The sequence below is a fragment of the Acanthaster planci genome, linkage group LG10 (genome assembly GCF_054643075.1).
Source record: "Acanthaster planci isolate LZ-2023a linkage group LG10, COTS_SCS, whole genome shotgun sequence".
Lineage (NCBI taxonomy): Eukaryota > Metazoa > Echinodermata > Asteroidea > Valvatida > Acanthasteridae > Acanthaster > Acanthaster planci.
In genome coordinates this window covers 8,603,372-8,624,276 of record NC_141786.1, presented here as the reverse complement: position 1 = coordinate 8,624,276, position 20,905 = coordinate 8,603,372, and the positions used below count along the sequence as shown (strand labels likewise).

Here is a 20,905-nt window from a genome sequence, read left to right as displayed (position 1 = left end):
AATAGACTGGCCCTGTCAGTATTGAGTGTCAATACTGTCCCAGACACATTTTTTTCAAAACGTTGTATGCATGTGAAACTTCCAATTCATATAATTGTGAAATTTTAATTCAACGAAGGGTTTTGCTGTTTTTACCAGTTCTCGCTCCGATACGTCTTTGTAGGAATATACATTGACCACGTGCCAAATGTCATGTTCTTGATCTACCACACTTTGGGGGACAACAAAATATCAGTAGATCATCGTAAGCCAGCAGGCACCTTTTCATAGTTCTGCAATATGAGAAAATCTCCACATTGGCCTAGATTGATAATTCGTCACGAGTCCTAGGCAAATCCGTCATTTTGGGGATTTTTTTAAGTTCAGAAATCCTTAGCCAATATTTTTCACGCCATACAATGATCCCAGTGGTCATGGGTAACTGTGTTCATGATTAACTGCCCAACTGCGCTTTAAATCCCACGTTTTGATGACTAATTTATCCCAATCGTTCACGAGCAACTTCTTATACATTTAGGACTTCTTTACTAGAGGCTGAGTAAAATGAGCATCGGTGAACTGCTAAGAGCGCGGTCCAAAACGTCCGAGGGGTTAATTCAGACTAGAATGGGGAAATGATCCGATAGTAATCCACCAACACCATTTGTAGCACTCCACTGCCGCTCACCAAGTTAACAAAAGAATTGCCAAATTTCCCTGTTGGGGGCGCCCCAGGGGTCAAAGCGCAGACAAAGGTTGCCATTTGGGGCGCAAACACGGTATTGCCCGAACAAAGAGAAGGAAATCGGGGCGGGAATGGACCAATCATGTCCAACAAAGTGAATGTTGACAACAGATCATAAGTAACACCGTGGTGAAAATGGACAGGTTCTTATCGGCTAGCTGTGGACACGGCAGATGCGCCGATTTTTAACGGCCATTTTTTGAAAAAGACAGTTTTGTCCGTATCCCGCTGAAATGCCCGATTGTTCGAAAACGTGTCTCTCGTGATCCGCATGCAATTTCTTTCTACGTGCTGTAAGTGTAGCGTGAAGGGTTATGGGGAAGTAACGGGTATCCGTTAGTGGACAATGTGTCCAGTGTAGAGTTTTGTCGAGATTCGACGAGGAGACAAAATGAGTGACCTCACCTGGCGGGAGACTGACGCAAATAGGGATCGAAAAGACAGAAGGGCTTCCCGATTTCAGTGTTACAGAGTTATGTAACCAGAGATTTTGCGGCTCGAAAGGGATAAGTGGGTGGTTCAGACTTTTGATATTAGTTTGGCTGATCAAGAGTTCTCCCTGCACCCATTATGCCCCGTGGTTTGGTTTTCTACACTCACAGGCTCTCAAATCGTCGATGACAATAAATTGCTAAAGTGAAGCATAATTAGAAGTGATTTGATTGATAACTGCTTCCAGCCAAGGATACACAAGGTCTGCTCGATAACAGATAGCTTTGCTGTGAGATCTGTCTCTGCCGATGCATGTGGTCGGTTATGAACATTTGTAGAAGCATTGCTAGACACACAGGCACTTGCTGTATGCTCTTAAGGTGCAGGGTTCAAAATGAGGGAATAAGGCAAGGACATTGCAGACCGACCCGGCGCAAGTTATGACCTTTGCAAAATGGCTGACCACATCAATGTGAAGTCTGTTTTGAAGATTCGTTCATATATCTCATCACAGTCGGTAGGTTGGTATGATATTGGCGTTTTCATGTGTGCGACAGTATACAGGCAAAAATGCTGTGGTCGTGTTTGGAAACATGGAATGCATTGTGCTATGGCCAGACAACGGTAACGTCGGGAGACCTGCTATCGTTCTTTTGTTGTCCCCCAAACCATCAATTTTATGCCTTGAATTAAATTCAGTCTTCAAAACGGATTATCTGGAGTCTGTAGGTCCCGACGTAAAGGAAAACATGACGACTGCCGGGGCAGATATTTGGCCACGGCCACTCGTAGAAAAATAAAATCATGATGGCCTTACCTTGGCTGGCCAGAACCCGTCCCACCATTGAGCGAAGCAGTGTCGTCTTTAGCCAAGACGAAATCTTTTAACGGCGGCGTAGACTTGATAGCAATTATGTCGGTCCAACAACCCACGCCTCCCTAATTCAATTATTATGCTGCTTGCCGAGGGAATCGATTTGTTAGATGCTTTACTTATCATGCCTTAATGACAAAGTTATATACGTGGACTATGACACTGTGATCAAGCTGCAGAATCAGTGGTCAGGTTGTAATGAGTGTGTCCAAACTCTTTCAATAAGCGACTGGATGTTTTTAGTGTGGATCACCTTACGAGGAAATCCCTTTAATCGTTAAAGCGCATCCTGTCAGTCATCTTTTTCTGGACACGCGTTCCTATAAACCTTCCGAGGAGCAGTAGACTCGCAGCGAACAAGTATGCCGTTGAAATTGCCAAAGGTTCTCGCTGATCTTCCAATATACGAACTGTGCACGTGGGAGAGATGCTCATTAGACGATGGTCGCCGGATACAATGTCATCTGAAGAGAAGAGATGACACGAAGGGTATCAGTCGAAGTAGGGAAAAAAGTATCAGTCTCTTCTTCAGTACTGCTTTACAGAACCATCAAAGTCGCGTCGCGAATGGTGCATATCTGTTTGATATTATAGCGTAGGTACGAAAGTTGACACCTCCGCCACTGATGCAGGTGGCACAATGTGACTTATCCGCTGAGCGCCTGCATACGAATGACTTGTAGCAGTATGGCTGAAGGGCAAACTGCAGATGGATTCCACAAACCGTTGTAAATGGGTATATGGGTGACAATGAAGTACGTGTGACGTTGAGCTTTTGACCAATCAGAACGCCTGGTAAGGCACCCACAAGATTCGAGGAAGAATGATTCCTTTCATGAGAGTGACTAAAGATCAACGGCCAAACGGATAAACCCCGTTACACCAGCTTCCACAGTGTGGATTCACCACGTCTCCGAAAACCGTTGAGGCGCACTGACAGGGTTCGTTGGAGGAGCAGTTCGGCTCCACACGGCGGTTGGACGGTTACAAACTTACCACCGGGCCCTAGGTTGGTACTACAAATCTCAGATTTAGATCTGTGCACAGAAAAATCGAGTCACTGTCATCAGGAAGAGGCATGCGCGATTGCCGCATGTACACTGTACTCCACCTGAAACAGTCATGAAATTTGGGTCCCCTTGAACTGCCGACTACTTTGTAAAATCGCGACTCAGGTTTGGAAGAACCAGTTTACTGAAGGATTAAGTTAATTGCCTTAAAACAGATATAACTTGACGTAATCCCAAAATAAAAATACAAATGCAAGGATATATTTACCTTCGCATGATACAAGAAATAAACATGGGGCCTATACGTGTATAAATATCAAGGACAGGATGTATCTACGTTCAGGTTCTAAGCCTGGCTGTTCCTTCTTCGGGTAAAAAAAACCTACCGAGCTATCAATTCTCCTGGAAGACATGTGTATACATGAGCCACTTTCATAAAACGTTGTCCCAATAACCAGGGATCGACTGACAGACACGAACCGTGGCCACAGTAGGCAGCACGTATCTCAGTGCTGTGACACGATGTTTACAGCGTCTGTTAAGTCATGACTTTTTCCTGCATATCGATGGGCATCGTCAACAACCAAAGCCAATTGCTTTGTCAAAGGTGATAGGATTCCTCCCCGCTAGCCACACGCGTGGCATATACACACGAGGTTAATCATTCTGCGCGCAGCTCAGAGACGGCCGCTTGAGTTCTGAGCTCGAGGGTCTTGACACGTGACGAAAAAGAAACACTGGTCAGTGGAAGATTTCCAACTGCTGTGGACTAAAGCATAGAACACATGGCAAATATCTTTCCCGCTTGCAGTCGGCCAAATGGAAGATTTTTTCGCTTTCGGCTTTTGAGATCGTGCCCCGTTTCTAACGTGTTTGGTGCCCTCTACTTTCGGTTGACACCTGTTTCCATTGAGATGTAATAGCCCAAACGTCCCAGCTCTTCTTTGCCCATGGTAACGTCAAGCTACATAGAGCAATGGTACCATTCAGAGCTCTAAGACACACATTCTGTGCAGGCTCGTTTCCAGCTCTCATACAGAAATGAAATGCTTCGAAAGCATGTGGTGGGCGATGTTTTACAACATCAAAGGCAGGCAGATCGGAACAAACGCCATGATTGGATCTTGTGTCTGTTATAATAAATCGATACTCTAATTGTATACATGCTGTTTACACACAATTCGGTCTCTTTATACCCTCCAACATATCAACTTCATATCAACTTTATCTTCTGTAGCCTGGCAAAATGGTAAAAAGAAATCGTCGGGAAATGTCCAAGATCCGCAAACAAACAGCTGTGCGTTTTCCCTTGGTCTATCTTGTTCTGGGCGCAAAGATATGCAAATAAGGATCAATTCGTCGGGTGCACTTACAAAGTCTAGAGACGGTACGTCACTCCGTGGTGAAACCAACGAATTCACGCACTACCTGCCTCTGTTCCATGGACTCGACCTAAAGAATCCTTCAAACTGGTGTAACTTCGGGAGGGGGGGCACGTGCCTCCCACCCCCATTTGAAATCTGTGAATAATCTCCGTTGAGTGTATATAGCTGTATGCAACTACAGCTTATTTTCTTTTGGTAACCCCTCGAACAAATGTGTACACCCCCCCCCCCCCGATATTTCAGCCGTAGTAACACCACCGGCCCTTCGCTCCATCATAACCAAACGTATTGCATGTATTATTAAACTCTTCTTGTAATTCGTGGTCAATATACATGAAGTGTGTATTTTCCATTGATCCCAGCGCATCATTCAAAACACTGAGAGATCATTTTGATATCATACCTCGGAGAATGTCCGCCGGTAGGGAGAAAATGACTATCTAATTTTGACATAAATCTTAGACATTATCTCAGTACAAATCGATCAGAAATGAATATGAAAAAAGCTGTGGATTGAGCGTGTAAGGTTGTCGGCATAGCCCTTGGCGGCAATTACTGCATGCATTATCAGCCAATCACATTGTATAACACCAGGACGCATGCGCATCATTGTGGCAATCTCAGGAAATGCAACTTAGCAACCCTTCGGCCTTACGCAAAAAAGTGACCAATATGGCTTTAACCCTAAAATAGCCGGGGGTGGGACCCCCCCCACACACATTTTTTTTCTATATCACAGGAGCACACCTTCAGTAACTGAGCCTCTGGAAGTTTTTCGATTAAGTCTTTTTGACCATTTTGACACCAATTTTGTGAAAATGGAAGACACAGCTCTTGCACAGCACCCGTTTTTCCGAGAAATATCAGCCAAAAATGTACCCGTACACTTTTTCCACTGCGGTGCTCAATGCATACGGGCTTGCACGCGTGCAGCCTTAACTTCAGATTACCGTAACAGCGAAACCATACGTTTGAGTTCAAATTGCACCTTTGTAATTATAAGGAATATCTTACATGCATATTAAGTTGCAAGAAATCGAGCGTAGCACAGCCGACTTCTTAAGGGGCGAAATTCCCCCTCCCAGTCGTGAGACGGGCCTAATTTAACCCGGCTCTTTGGTGTTTTTAACACACGAAAGTAAATGTGCCTTTAGAACAACTGACGGGTGGGGTCAGGTTTTATTGCTTCCAGCCCCTACCAACTAGCAGTGTTATCTTAATCTCTTTTTTGCAAGGATAACATGTACTTAAGTGCACAGAATTACAAGGCATTTTTAAAGCCGATGTCATACAACTGTGAGTAGGTAATCCATCTGCTTGAAATAGAAACTCCGATAATTGAACATCATTGTAGTCTGGGAGAAAACCATTTGCAAACAGACAAAAGAAGAGATATTTCTGAACGATGTTTTTCTTCAATACCTCCTTCAACAGGAAAATACTTCGTAAAATAAAACACACCAATGGAAGTAAAACCGGCTTCCCAAGTAAGAAACTACGTGTGATTGTATTCACAGTAGATGATGCCTTTTGTTTTACTCAATACGCTGGGACACCTCGACTTCAAAAAAGTCTACATGCATGTATTAGCGAAGCTCTCATTTTTAAAGGGGAAATTAGGTTTTACATTTCAACAGGGAATTTTTCTCTAGGTGTGAAGACTAGTCTCTTTTTAAGACTGGTTATATAAATCATTCACCCGTTGGAACGTACAGGGTGTCCACATAAAAAGTATACAGAGATAAAATCTACTATAATGGCAAAACTACTCTACATTGTGGAAAGAGAAATATATCTCTAGAAAGGGCAGAATGCCCTCCTTGCAATGGTATACAGCTTGTGATGTTATTGACACAGATGAGTGAATAAACTAGACCGATGTTAAGGGTACTGAAATCAGCACTGTGACAAGTTTGCATATTTGATTAGCAAGGTTCAACCATGCAAGTGGGCAGAATACCAAATGTTATACCTCCCTATTTAGTATTTACTGCCGTCTCTCTCCTCTCCATTTGCTTATCCAAGAGACCTTCCCGAAAATGACCTGTCGAAAAAGCCTCCGGGGCTTACGTTTTCCACTGCAAATGAGCTTGCACGAAATTACCAGACTTCCTCTCAATTATGACCACTGTATGAGAGCAACGTCTTGTTTGAGGATACCATATGCGGATCCCCAAGGAATTGCAGGCTATCCAACTGCAGCCTCTCATGGAGGTGATCACCCTGTGTTTCGTGGAGAAAAAGTTTTCTCCCTAAAGCTAGCAACAACTAATTAGGAGACTTCCAGACGTCGCGTTGGATTCAAAGCTTAGATGTTTGCCGGTCCATTCTTTCCTCAAATGAGGAAGCTATATTTGCAAGAGCACGAAATATTTATGTAACTTGTCGACAATGCCGTTCAAACGATGATCATTCAGCACACTGATTCTACCGCGTGTTAGAGTTATTTTCGTTTTATAAGTCCTGTTGTAAATACAATGTATATATGTTAAAAAACCACATTCTTTAATGCTTTCAAAGCAATGTCCTACAGACAAAAACAAGAAAACCAAAAACAAAGAATAACAGACTAGAAGACAAAGTCATTAAATTTCGAAGCAATTAGGCCCACTGGGAACATCCTGACCTCAGTGATTATGCCTGGATTCAAAGGGTGGTGGCTGCAGTGTGCTTCATGAAGCCAATTCTACAAGAATTAAGGCACCATGCGGGGATCGCAGCGTGAAAGACGGAGGAAAATGAGCTAAAGACTGAGGCCAATGAGAAAATCACCGTGCTTTTATTATTATTATTTCAATTACACAACTGTCTAGGGATAGAGCGTGTACTTTCATGCGGGAAAATAGTTCTTGAGAGGAGACTATTCTTCATGTTTTGTGAAGCTTCCCCTGTTGAAATGTTGGACTTCACTTTCTTTTAAAAAAAAAACTCCCACAGCCACGAATGCAACGTTTATTCGAGTCGGATTTCCCCAGTGTGTTGTGTACACAAATATCGCATACCAGAAGGTTCATAGAATATCGTGAGATTGAAACAGCTAGTGGATGAAGCGGCGTAGCCCCAATTAAATGATCCAGCAGCTTACGTCTTCGTGCAGCATAAGACGCAAGACCTCACTTCTCAAGCGGACTCAAAATATTTGATCGAAGGCGAGGTTGAACTTGCAATGCGAAAATGCCTCGCGTTACATCCAGGTTCATAAACATTGCGCGTGGTCAACGCTGCCGAAGCCCTCTTTCGATATTGTATGCCGTGCGAAATGCGAGAACAAGAGGGACGAGAGACAAGAGTTTTCGGCCCCACACTTGAGGCAATTCCCCAAGAAATATTTGCTCCAGCAACAATCTGCTGGGACTACCAGGTGAGGCCCACTGCCCTCGACAGAATTCGAACCTAGCCGCCCGAGCCGGGAGGCAAGAAAAGTCTGCATACTGCACAGTGGCGATTACACACTCGCTATAGATAGAAACTTTACCATCAGCGCCGAAACTAAATTTGCGACATATTCACCAATCTGTCTTAGCTATGTGACTCTCAGACAGAACACTGCCTCTTACTGAGGAACACGAAATACTCAATCATCTTTTCCATGTAACTGCACAGCAACGCTGTTCTCTGATTGTATCCTGTCATAAAAACACTATCCTTCTCCGCCAAATGATCTTTAGCTCTCAGTGTGTCCCCAGTATATAATGGAAATCGATTTGGAAACAGTCAACGCAGGCAGCTCTCCTGCTCAGTGTGCTTTCCTCTAAGCTTTGAATCCCCCCTCGTTTAAGCCTGTAACCACACCCTCGAGGGGGTTACTGCAGCAAAGATACGAAAGCCCTTCATCAGAACACAGTAGGCCTATTTCTTGAAGGGGGCGCACTCCGGCTCATTAACACAGTCAGTGTGAAATTAACAAGAGATGGCACTGCTGTTTGATTGTTAGGCTCTGTAAGACTCTAACAGCGCAGAGTGTTCGTAATCCAGGTCTTGACATCAACACAAACCCTTCGGCTGATGCGTTAGATGTGCATCTCTTAGTCGTTTTCTTTTACATGTAACCTTGTCTTCATTTTCCCCGCGGCATCGGTTTCTCGCCTTCATTCTGCAGGATGTTTTTTTTTTTACCTTTTGGAGCAAAGTTGAAACATCATGTCGGTTTGATGGATTGCATGCAGCCTTGAATATTTTTCGCAATGCATGAAACGTCAGGTAACGGCAATGTACATGTATAACCTTGCGAAGATTTACCTTCCTAGAGTCGATGTGTTCTAGTTCAGTCGGGCCAAATGCAGTTCTTGTCAGCATAGGGATAACACTTTATAAATTTTTATAAATGCAGATTATACCTTTTGAGTTTATTTCTTTGAAATTTATAAATTGCTTAATTTTTCACCTTGTTCTATCTTATACAATACAATAATCTTACTATTCAGAACTCTTCATTTGCCTACGAGTACATGGATTTGGGCTTGTTGTCATTTATTTTAGATTTTCGGATGTGAGAGGTCAGTTTTTGGCACGATATTCCTCTTTTGAGTTGAGGAAAACTTCAGTTAATATAAGCTAATATGCTAGTCAGTATGTTACAAAGGCCTTTTTGGACGGATAACCTTTAAAGAAGAGAATAATTAACGCAAATTCTAAAATGTTTGCGAGATATTTTTCCTTTCAAAGGGTTCTGGAGGCGATCCAGCAGGGGTCAACTTTCAGGCCCGATTGAAGTTTCTTTGATTTAACCCTGCAGCTGTTACGGCACAGTTCAACAAAAATGATCCCTTCAGGAATTTTGTCTGAATACAAAACAAATACCACGAAAAATCATCTGGAATTATTCAACATTACTAAAGGCCCTTTTGCAGACCAGTGGGTCTAATTTCTAGGTTAATGTGATGAATTCAGAATCAAACAGAACTCTTCACAGGTGGACTCTAATGGCACTGTTGTTGTTATGGTCTGTACTGTATACACATCCCCCTTTCGAAAGCCAGCACGGTGTTTTGACAAGGACACTCTGGGTCCCCTTTCAGCCGTCACCCCTGGGCAGGGGAAGTTCGCCTACTTGTTTGACTAACCTACAGGCATACCCCCACACGGCCACCATTGACAATGGAGCCCATCTATTCAACCACCGCTGCACAGGGCAAATTCAGTCACACACCACGAAGCACAGTGAACCGTGGGAGCGAACAGTGAACTTTCGTCAACTCCTAACCGGTCCACGTGGGTTTCGTCTCTCTGTGTTTTCCCTTGTTCACACATCCAGCACACCCCCCCCCCATTTTCCCATCGGAGCCACAATTCAATGTTTTGCTTCCCTCAATAGGAAATTTAACAACTTCCTTTGAAATGAAAGTGGTTGGTCGGCATAGAAATTACAGTCGAAACCCAACTTGAATAGCTGTTGTCATGTCAACTAAATGAAAGAGCTTTCACAAATAATTACACGTAAAAACAGGCAACGACCAGAGACATTTTTGTAGTATTTTTTGTAGTCTTGAGTTCAGACGCTCTGTTTGACGACTATATTGGCACTTTACGCAGAGAACCAATATACCCCATACAGAATACAAATGCCTCTTAATACCGCTTGTCTCAGAAACTGTAAACACGTATACCTTTTTCACAGTTATTTACACGACGAAATCAAATCTGCGAATCTTTCATTGACTTTGATGAACGCATAAAAATAACCTGAACTTGGATGGAACCACTCTTATTGACAATACTAATTAACGGGTAAACGAGGAGACTTGCATTGAACTGCGTCTGTCTCAGGCGTCCATGGCGATTTTGTATTTTAGAAGACTTACACGAAAAGAAACACACGTTTTGATGAACGCCCTGATGCGAGTCAAAAGCTGAATAGTGATTGTGATACTAATGATCATTATCAACCTTAGCAACGATATTCCAGCTACTGTGAATGGGCAAATAACATGTATCCATTGACTTACCTTTAAAGCTTGTTCTCTACACACCTCAATGGAAAGTAATGTCAGCTAGACGGCGATGTCGTTCGCTGTTATATCCGGGAACCTAGAACCATGGAGCTTGGAACACATGGTAGGACCATGGTAGGACTTAGCAGCAGACGACGTCAGTACGGATTCATCGTCTGCGCCAATTAGCGCATCGATAGCTGTGGGGGAATATCGTAGACAGATGCGAGGTCAAAATTAGGTGGGGAAAAAACAGCCAGAACCACAGTAATTACAATCACAGGTTGGTCTTGCGAACTGAACCTTTCGGTCTGAGAGTCTGGAAAGGTCCATTGTTTTAACTTCTAAAAGAAAATGTAAACTCGTTCTTGTGGAAAAGAAATAATGTTTACTTGGATGTTGGTTAGTGTTACCAATCATTATAATCCAAATGTTTTGCGTGCAATTATATATCCTCGTGTCTTACGAATACGATGTTCATCATCACATCCACTAGTCCTACTTTAGCATCGTTTATATCGGATTTTTTGAAAACTTCGCCACATTTAATTCTTCACTGCGTTTTAAAAGTTCGCAAAATTTCGTGTAGGTCTCATACTGTATAATTTAGCGATGTGCAGGTCCCCACATGCTTCCGTGCATGTATACCACGTAAAGGGGAGAGCGATGCAGATGAGTCCTCAGCCAAACACCAGACTGCATGGCCACATGCAGGAAATGTCGACCAAAGACAGAGTCACTGGGGTACGGGCCCAATATATTCCCAGTGGTTTCCTTTGCGGGGCCGGGGAGCTCGATTTTGGGAGGGGCCAGACAAAAGTTGACTAACGGGAGCCGATTTTGAATCTGACAGGTCGCCAAGGTTGAGTGAATACATGCATACACCTTTGTTCTCAGTTCTTGTCATTTTGGTTTAGCCAGGTGGCAGAGTTATTCCATTCAAGCGTGTTTTCTATCTCCATTCCATGACCTAAGCCGGCGTGTATGGTTCAAGTTTTGAAAGTATTATAGATATCATTAGAGATGGTCCGCGTCCTGGAAAGCTATGCGGCTCTGGAAAAACTAAGCGATTGGATCACAGCTTCGTGTGGTTAATTTATCCTACACAGTGTAAAGCAATGTACATATTACATCCATATGCCCGCGAATACACACACAGCCTTTTGAAAAAATTGCACAAATAAATAAATCGGCCATATAACCAGTCAACCGGTTCTACCAACCTGCATATTATCCGTCGTGTATCGCGCTTGCGGCACTGCGTCCTGCGACGCTAATTATACATGTGCAGTGTAATACGAGAGGCATTTTACACCAGGAGAAATTCCAACTTACAAACCTGAGTGTTTGGTCTTTTTATCAGCACAGAAGTGTTTATTCAGCCTTAATCAACCAATGAAATATTTTTAGGCCCACAATACTAAGTCTGTGTTTTTGAGGGATTTTAGAACAAATAAGTCATGTACAAGTAACTATATCAACTTCAAGTATCTGTCCCTGGGAAACTCAAGGGGTGCGTTCGCGCGGTTACTCTTGTTAACACGAGTAGGTTGCGTGCGCATTACACTTGGGTGAAGGAGTATACTCCCCCTCTAGTGAAAGTATACTCTCGCTGACCCGCGGGTCGTACTCCATCCGTTACTGTGTATACTTGTGTTAGTACGAATAGCTCGCTCGAACCATTCTACCTCCATGCTCGAACGCACCCAAAGTGTCAAAAAATGCAAACAGTTCAAGAATAACTGGATCTTCTTGCTATTGTAAACAGATCTAATGTGTAATGTACATGTACCGACAGATTCTTTAAAAACATCAATAACGCATGATGATCTTCAAACCAGGTGTACCGATGCACCGCGGTTTTTTACGCGCAATGTACTGCTCATGTATTACCAGTTAGGTTTTAAGTTTGCCCTTCGCTAGCATAATTGAGGTCGTTGGTGCGCAATGCGGCAAAGCGCTGTGTATGGGTACCAGTCACACAAGCACTTGATGATCTGCTTTCACATTGTAATTCTTATAATTCTGAGCAAGACATTTTCTGTGAAAATAACAAACCAAAAACTGTCCAAACAACTGTCCTGAATCCTAAAATTCCTGTATTTCAAAACCCTCGAGGAGCCAGAGTAGATCATCCATCATAAATCGCTGAGATCTCTAACTTTGTTTTATTACAATGAACTGCATTTTTTCCCAGTTGTATTGTCATGATAACCTGAGTTCTACGAACGTTACATCTCAAGGCCAGCTAGCCGTGTATACGTACTGAAAAAACTTACAGGTATCGATTTTGGACGATCTTTGTTTAAAAACTCTCATTACAAAAACCCACCCATGCGCTCCTACATCAAACAGAATACCGGGCCGGAAAGCGTCAAAAGACGCCGTGTCGAGACGAGAATGCCGCGCTGGCGAGCTTTCAATATTGACCGTCCGCAGAACAAATAAACCATGATTCGAGCCTCTATCGAGGAGGATGCGAGAGCACTTCAGTGGACAATAGGATGTCCAGGCCGTGAAAGTGCTAGAAGTCAATGTTTACTAGTATGGCCACAACACGCTTGTTACGATCATGCCCATCGTTGTTTGGAACCGAAGTTTAACGCAGAAACATGATTGGATAGCACGTTCTTTTCCAGTCGTCCCTTTCCGTACCTCACATATACTGAGCGAGAGAGCTTCACACATGACTTCAGCTGGCAAATAATTCTACAAGTCCGTCGCGAAGTAGCCCCGGGCTTTTTCATCTAGCATTTTTTTTTCTTTTGGTAGAAATCAAACATGACGGTTACAATGAACAATGCTATTTGTGTCTCGTGCCGCATTCAACCTAATATATCTGAATGAATTCAATTTTTTAATAATTCAGTGTAGACTGTCCGAGTCCTTTTCACGTCAGTGGGAAAGAAATATGTACGCACTGACATTTTCCTGCGGATAAACAAGGTAAAATGTCAGGTCCGGTGAATAAAACCTGACTCCCGATAAGATGCATAATTGATTGCAACGGTGACAGCCCATGCGTTTTCCACGCTGCCGTTTGGAACACAGTGAAACATTATTTCCTGTCTTATGTTGCTCATAATGAGGCTGTATATTGCAAGGTTATTGTCCTGCCTAATTATGTCTCTGCTCCGTACATGTAGGCCTACACAGAACACAGTCCAACATTTCAACTAACCTGCCAGTTGGCTTTGTATATGTGTCTTTAATGTTTGCCCTTCAAATTTCCCTCCCTCAAAATGAGCATGATGCGAGAGTGGTCACTACCAAGAAAGGCGCTGATACTGGCGAAAGATTTGTATGCTGCTGACCCACCATTTGGAAGACACTCTATCCTTGGGAAGGAGTGTAGCATTTTTTTTTCACGTTTACTCTCCTGGGGATAGCCAGAGCATCCAGAACCTTACCTCTGTTTGAAGAGATAAATCCCATGGTGTACCCCAAATCCTTTTCATATGAATTCACGGGCTTAAATCCCAGGGGGATGGGGGTATATAATTACCCCCCCCCCCACTTTTTGAGGTGAGGGATGGGCTACTGAAAACTATTTTTTAAACGAATGAATATGCCATTTTGAATGCATAATACATATGTACATCAATATCATGAACATCGATCACATGAACTCTATGGTGTCAACGCCCCCCCTCCGGTTTTCCATGTTTCACGGCAGGGCAAGTCGCACCCCCCCTCCACCTTTCAACATACCCCATCCTTTCAATTTCCGGCAGTGATTTACGCCACTCTATGTACTACTTCCACCAATCAAAGTTTCAAATAGTACTCATGTACTTCATTGTGTGGAAGGCACATTAAAAACCACTTATTACGGGCATCAACTCAAGTAACAACCAACGTAAACAACCGCAGGTTAGGAATTCACTACTGTACTGACTGGTGACAGTCGCTTTCAGTTATTCGCGTACGTTTAAGTTTATAACCTGTATACTTTGCTATCGCCAACGAACAACACCAGTGATCAGCACGACCTGCACAGAATAATGGCGTTCAGGATTACGGTTTATTCGGCACAAAGGCCCCTTTTTACCCTAATGCGTCTAAGCTTCTTCAGAGATTTATCGTTCCGGGTACCTCTCCCTTGAAAAACGTACAACGAATTGGTAAATATGCACCGAGGATCATGTCCTTTCAAAAGGTGTGACAAAAACGCGACGCTTCCTGGATTCTCAGACAAACATTTATTTCAAAACGTATACCCTCTGAAATTATCCATAATGGTGTACAACCACCTAAGACACTTGAAAGTGAAGTAGCAACATTTTACAGAGTGATGGAACAATCTGTTATGATCATTCATTTCAACAAGAGCGGTAGCATCCATTGCAGTAGGGTCTACTATGGGGCAATCTCTGGAACGTCCTTAATGGGGTTTCAAAGCAGCAGGCCCCCACACCACCAAGAAGATTGAAGAACACCCAACTAACTGTCTTTAAGGTGATCTCCAAAATAAATGGAATTTGGCAGAACCAATGCACAATCGTCGCATAATATCGAATGATTCCGTTGGATCAAAAACAGCATTGCTATTAGCCCCTTCATAACACTGTGATCCCCCCCCCCAAAAAAAAATCATGATCGGGACAGCACGGTTTCCACTTGACGTCTATCCAAACTTACCCGTGTCGGGGAAACCAGTCAGCAGCGTATCTCACTTGCGCTCCGCCGTCCCTAGCGAGGTAAGCTACCGTCGAATGCTCACTGGTAAATGGCGACGGTATGACTGACACTCCCCCCGTGCGTCACTGATATTTACTCGAAGGTTTGATTATCTCACGACGATCACGATGGAGTATCTCTTTGTGAGGGGGCTCTCCAGTTAGTTTACTCTCCCGGCTACCAACTTGGTTGGCGGTGTCTGTAAGAATCTCTAAATCATACACTCGTTATTCATGGAAGGAGCTTATGAGTTCAATCAGCAGCTTGACTGGCAGTTGGAATCGAATAGCGTGTGCTTGTGTTTCTTTGTTGCTCAGTGCCGCGAATCACAATTTGCCCCAATATCGAAGTAGGAGTCGATTAACCGTTTTCTTTTCCCCTTTTTATAAACTCCGAGAGCATTAGAACCAACGGGAAAAATCGATGATGGATATTGCAGGAGGAAAACCATTGTAAATTTAAAAAACTCCAGTGTCGGCAAGACGTTACTTGAAGAGCAATCCTTTTGTTAACTCAAAGTCTTCGGCCAGTTGAGCGTGTAATGTTGGTCCAAAGGAAATTAATCGATTGTAGAAGGTAAACAAAGGCGGTCGTTATCGATTATGGGCAACAGTGCCCTCGCTGTAATTGTGAGAGGGTGTTGCTTAATTGGTCTTGGCGTTCGACAAGATCGATTTCGGCATTCTGGACGGGGTCCATTAATACATTATATGAGCGAATAGAAAAAGCGTCTAAATTGGATTAGCTTTGGCAGCACTTCACTGCATTATCTTTTCATCTCTAGTGACTTCCAGAAGAACATTATGTGACCCTACCGCGCATGCCCAACGTAACAGAGGAGGAATGTTGTTGTATAACGAGGGCGCTTTTATGCTCACGTACTTTCAGGGCGACCAGAATTTAGCATGATTAATGTGTATACGAACCAAGTGACACTTCACTTGACAGTCCCTACGTCACGAAACGTTTGGCTCTGTACAAGAGTTTTAAAAATGCTTGCCGCCATGCATCCGTTCGGACCACTGCAACTGGCCAGTGTTAGCGTTGCCATGGTCACTGGATTCATCTATAAGAGGCAACTAGGCCTTAAGTGGCGTTATAATGCATAAGATTACAGGAAGGTACATAGGTCAAAAGGGCGATACACGGAGCAAATCACGATTTCAATGCCCTCAAAATTTCCGCTATTTTGAACATTTCTTGACTCACGAACAGCAACCTCTAAACAAGAAGGGTGAAAGGATTGAGCCGGACTGCGAGCTTGTTCGTCTGGAGAGATTCGATCCACTAAATCGTTCTACTTTGCAGTGGAATGTGGGAATCATAATTTCAAAACACTAATGGGTTTCGGCACAAACTGATATGGGGTGGTCATCGCTGTCGGCAAATTTTGATCAAAAGAATTAGTGAAAAGAAAAGTTGATGACATAAGCATTATTTTGATGTGCGTCTAAAAACACCTTGTAGAGTTGTGGTTAATTTCGTCACATTTTAACGATTGTTAAAATCATTGTAGTCTACTGCAGTTTGCTGAATACAGCCACCCCCTACAGCCATTTCCAGAGATTGAGCCATCTGGTCTTAGTTTTGTTTCAAAGCCAGCGCATTAGGGGCGGCGGATTTAGCGCCGACCTTTTTTCTTACGGTAAAGCTTGCTTTTCAATTGAAATGTACGGGCAGATCGAGCAGATGAGCTGAAAGCAGGGCTGCAGGTGTCAAGAATCCGAACCCAGCAAATTTCATTTCCTCAAAACTTAACGAAGGAATTATTGTGATCCCTCCAGCAGAATCAGAAGGCAACCAACCGCACGGCAAATGCACAATACCCGACAGGCCCGCGTTGACTGTTACAGCCCGTAGCTATACTTAGATCCATAATACCCTCCAAGGAAATCTTTGCAACTTCACGCAGGACATTCATTACGTGCTGAAAAATACACTCTACTGGGCCACGGGATCTGCAATAATATGGTTTCGGCGATAAATGCTGGTTTAAGAAATTTTTACATCTGCTGAGCGAAAAAGAGGAAAAAAATGAGTCAATGCGCTAGATTTATATCCCTGGCATAGCAATCAAGACCTGTTCAAGGGTTGACATTTTGCCCCTAGTTGCATGGTTAAGAGATCCCACCTACCCTCATGGACAAACTCTCCCCTAAAGTTGTTCACATTTTGTCCCCAGTCGCACGATGACCGATTCCAATTGAGGTAAACATTAGTGTTTGAATAAACAACCGTTAATGACAAAACAAGCCGAAACCGTCGAATCAAAAAGAGGGACTTTTCATTTTGTCGTTTACGTTTTTGAGCTCAAGTAATGATACTCCTTTTCTGTCTTTACGTTATTATTTAGATATTTTATCAAACTTGTATCCAGTTTTATCAAACAATGTGTTTACTTTTATCCAGATTTTTACGGGCTCCGTCCCCCATAGACATCTGGAGGTTATGATGGCAGGAATAAACAGTTTAAGAAATAGTAATCATTTTATCATTTTGAAACATTTCTAGTTTTATTTCGAAGCATTGTGAGCCTGGGAAGTTTATAATTAATACTGTAAAAACAAGTGTCAATGTTATAACGCCTTTCAAACGTCTTTCTGGTAACACTTTATGAATGTGCTGTGGTGTTAATAATCCAAAGCTGAATACAAATATGTGTTGATGTGTTCCTCAATTTAGACACATTGACACATTTGGGTGTTAATAACAAGACACAGAAACAAGTTTATCGGGTGGTAACACTTTCTCAACACCGAAACACTTTTATGTCAAAAAAGGTGTTTAATGTCAAACGGTTACATGTTTACAATGACAGTTACTTCTCACAGTGAGGCTAAACGCCGCGTCAAATTCAAATACTTTCATTCTGTTTTAAAGTTCAGCATGGCAATGACACGGCGTTTAGTGGCAATTCGGCAAGTCATTCAGCTCGACAGGGTATGCCGCACTATTGGCGTTCTGAACCGGTAGTGGCAGGACACTCTTCGGCGCCTAACACAACTGCTGTGCTGTTAGTGTCACATTCATTTTAATCAAGTTCGGCACGGCAGTAGCTGAGCACGGCGTATGACCTTTGGGCCTTATTTGATCGTTGTTTGATATTTTATAGGAATTGTCAAAAAAGGCGAGCTCCACGAACGTGGAGTCAAAGTGGCACTTAACTCACCCAGATCCTGATGGAATGCAAACACACCACAATCCAATCCGCCGCCATGAACCATAAACCGACGGATGAAAAACACTCGGTAGACGTGTGAAGTTCGTGATCATTTCTCAGAATAAGAACTTCGGCTTTGCGGGTATGCACTCAGTGTAAAGGTGACTGTCGATGTCCCGTTTTACTTGCTAGGTCCTCGTTTGTTTTGTATATACCCCCAAGAACCCACAAGGATAAATGTGTTAACTGGATGAATGGAGGCTTCCATTTTGTCATTTGTAAATCCATTAAAGGTGCTATTTTGACTATTGGCGGATAATATAGATGCGAGGATATGGACCGTGACGTATGACACGCGCAAGACCGTTCTGATCCGCCGCCGATGCCAAGGGAGTGCTATTCTCCGCAGTCGCACAAAAGGGACTGTCAATTTATTTCAACAATATAATTTTCGGTTCATGGAGCCCAGTTTGGGCATTCACGCATGACGAGCAGAAATAACTGTGCTTTCCTGTTGTCGACTCAACAAGTTCAATTAATCTGCAAGGATGGATGATTTTTCTGATGTTGTATACATGTATAACTACAATTCACAGCCTTTAACAGCCTCTATATAATTATAAGTGAGTTAAAATAGAGGCGCGCCATGGGGGCAGTATGGATTTGAGACGATAAAAAAAGATTTGTCATACATACTTCCAAAACCGCTCACAAACCTATATACTGCGCACAGGTAGCAGGATAAAAATTCCAAAACTTGAAGAGTTAAACGTTAAGTATAAATTGACTGGCAACTCCAAGTTCAGACTGAAAGGTACTGTATTTTTCAGCATTGTTCGCAATAAATACGAGCCATGGGGGAGGGGGGACTAGTTTGCCCGCAGGCATCACGCCTCCCACAGAGGGTAGGCACTATAGCACTGATCTGATACGATTCGACCCTCAGCCCTGACCTGGTGACAAACTAACTGGTCAGTAAAAGTACATATACCAATTATATTTGGGTTATGCCCATTGAAAGGTAAAACTAAAGAACACACAGTTGATGTTATTTTATCGTGCATTTGGCGATATTTTATATTATATTTTATTATATATTTTGTTCAATACTGCACCGTAATAGCGCCGATTAATGACACAACATCTTCACCCACGTGTCAAATCCACCGACTACTAGCTGTATCTGTATCCAAAACATCAGGCTTTAAGGACAGTATTTTACATAAGCGAGAAAATACAAAATACAAGCACACAGACTGTGGAATTTTCCTCAATTATTTATTGGGGACAAGCTTTTGTACCAGGCTACTTCAAATGCCCAGTCTCTACTGCAAAAAAGGGAAACGCTGCCATAAAAGTCAGTGTGGGTAAGTAGACGTGCTGAAAGTGTAAAACCAAGAAGATCTTAAAAAGATGCAGCCAATAAATATGTAGAATTAACCTAACCTACTAACAGCAAAATGCATTGACAAGTTGATGAGAAATTTAAAATGTTTGACATTAATTGGGAATTGATTGGTTTTGACTTAATTTTTGACGGAAGCTGGACAAACTGTTGATACATGTAAACATTTCCTTCATTTTAGAAAAGAAGGGACTCGTCAACATTTGCCTACGCAAGAAGCGTTGGTTGGTTGATTGGTCTTTCTTTGTGTTGCGAAACACTTACCTTGATAAGCAAGAGTGGCACGGTCCACTGAGAGAACAGTCTGGCGAAGTGATTTTTAAAAATTCACCACCAAGAACTAGCTACAGGATATGCCACACAAGTTGCAGCTGGGATGATCAGTAGCGACTCCAACTCTATATATTGGTATCAATGGAACCATCCAACAGATTTACACAATTGCCCTAGTCCACTGAAGAGTCCCCCGATGGCTACTGAGTAACGGGGTCCTGGCTACTGTGTAACAGGTTCCAACGGGCATTCACAAGTGGCAGACAGCGCGCACAGTAGCAACCGAGTTGTAAAGGAATGTTTGCGCCCGAGTGGCACTCACCCAGGCAAGAAATCCGCCCATTCAAAAGGCCGCCAACAAAAACGAGTGGTATCATGTTCTTGCTTGGCCCGCGGGCACTACACCCTTGGAAAACAAAAATATTGTCTGTTTGAATTGGGTTGGACGCTTATCTTTGTGCAGTTGATTAACTGATTGTTGCGACACCGTGAGGTCGCCTATGAAATCACACGCTGGGGGGAGCTATGAAGTTACAATGCAGGTCCAAATCGTGACACTTATTCGACTTATTTCAAGTGTCATTCCCCAGGCGAAAAGTTGCCGCGCATAAAGGAGGGGTCAACCGCCATATTCCTGCGTCAGGGGATTGTCTAACTAAGCCTTTTGTTAGTTACATTTGAATAAAATCTGGTTTACTGAGTTCTTTAAATTCGCATGAACACAATAATTCGTTTCTCCACACTAAAGACGCTGTTGCTATGGCCGTTTTCCAATACTCGACTTGGGCTCCGTCTCAGGCTTCAACTGTTTTTTTTTTCTTACCTCCTGACTTTGAGGATATAAGCGCAATAGTAAGTCTCATAGTGCCACAAAACATCAAGTAAGATGCAAAAGAGCCAAACATTACAGTACTTCAATTTAAGTTAAACGCTTCAGGCCTACAATCGGGGACTGGTTTCCTACACGAAGCCTGAGATGGAGACGAAGTTGAGTATTGGAAAACGGCCTATATCTCGTGATTTGGGGCAAGC

General features: G+C 42.9%; 1 protein-coding gene across 3 annotated transcripts in view; it reads right to left on the bottom strand.

Moving 5' to 3' along the window:
- LOC110984968 (gamma-aminobutyric acid type B receptor subunit 2-like) overlaps nucleotides 1-20,496 on the bottom strand; it is a 32,562-nt gene extending 12,066 nt beyond the window's left edge. Inside the window, exons 1-3 of one of the 3 annotated variants that reach the window (XM_022245636.2) lie at nucleotides 19,865-20,496; nucleotides 14,997-15,234; nucleotides 10,371-10,555 (exon numbers count right to left, since the gene is read on the bottom strand). The gene's annotated coding sequence lies outside the window, so the exon portion shown is untranslated. Of the gene's footprint in view, nucleotides 1-1,973; nucleotides 2,914-10,370; nucleotides 10,556-14,996; nucleotides 15,235-19,864 lie in introns of those variants that run through there. The other 2 variants (XM_087142319.1, XM_087142320.1) reach the window with 2 other exon arrangements.
- Nucleotides 20,497-20,905: the final 409 nt, after the last annotated feature.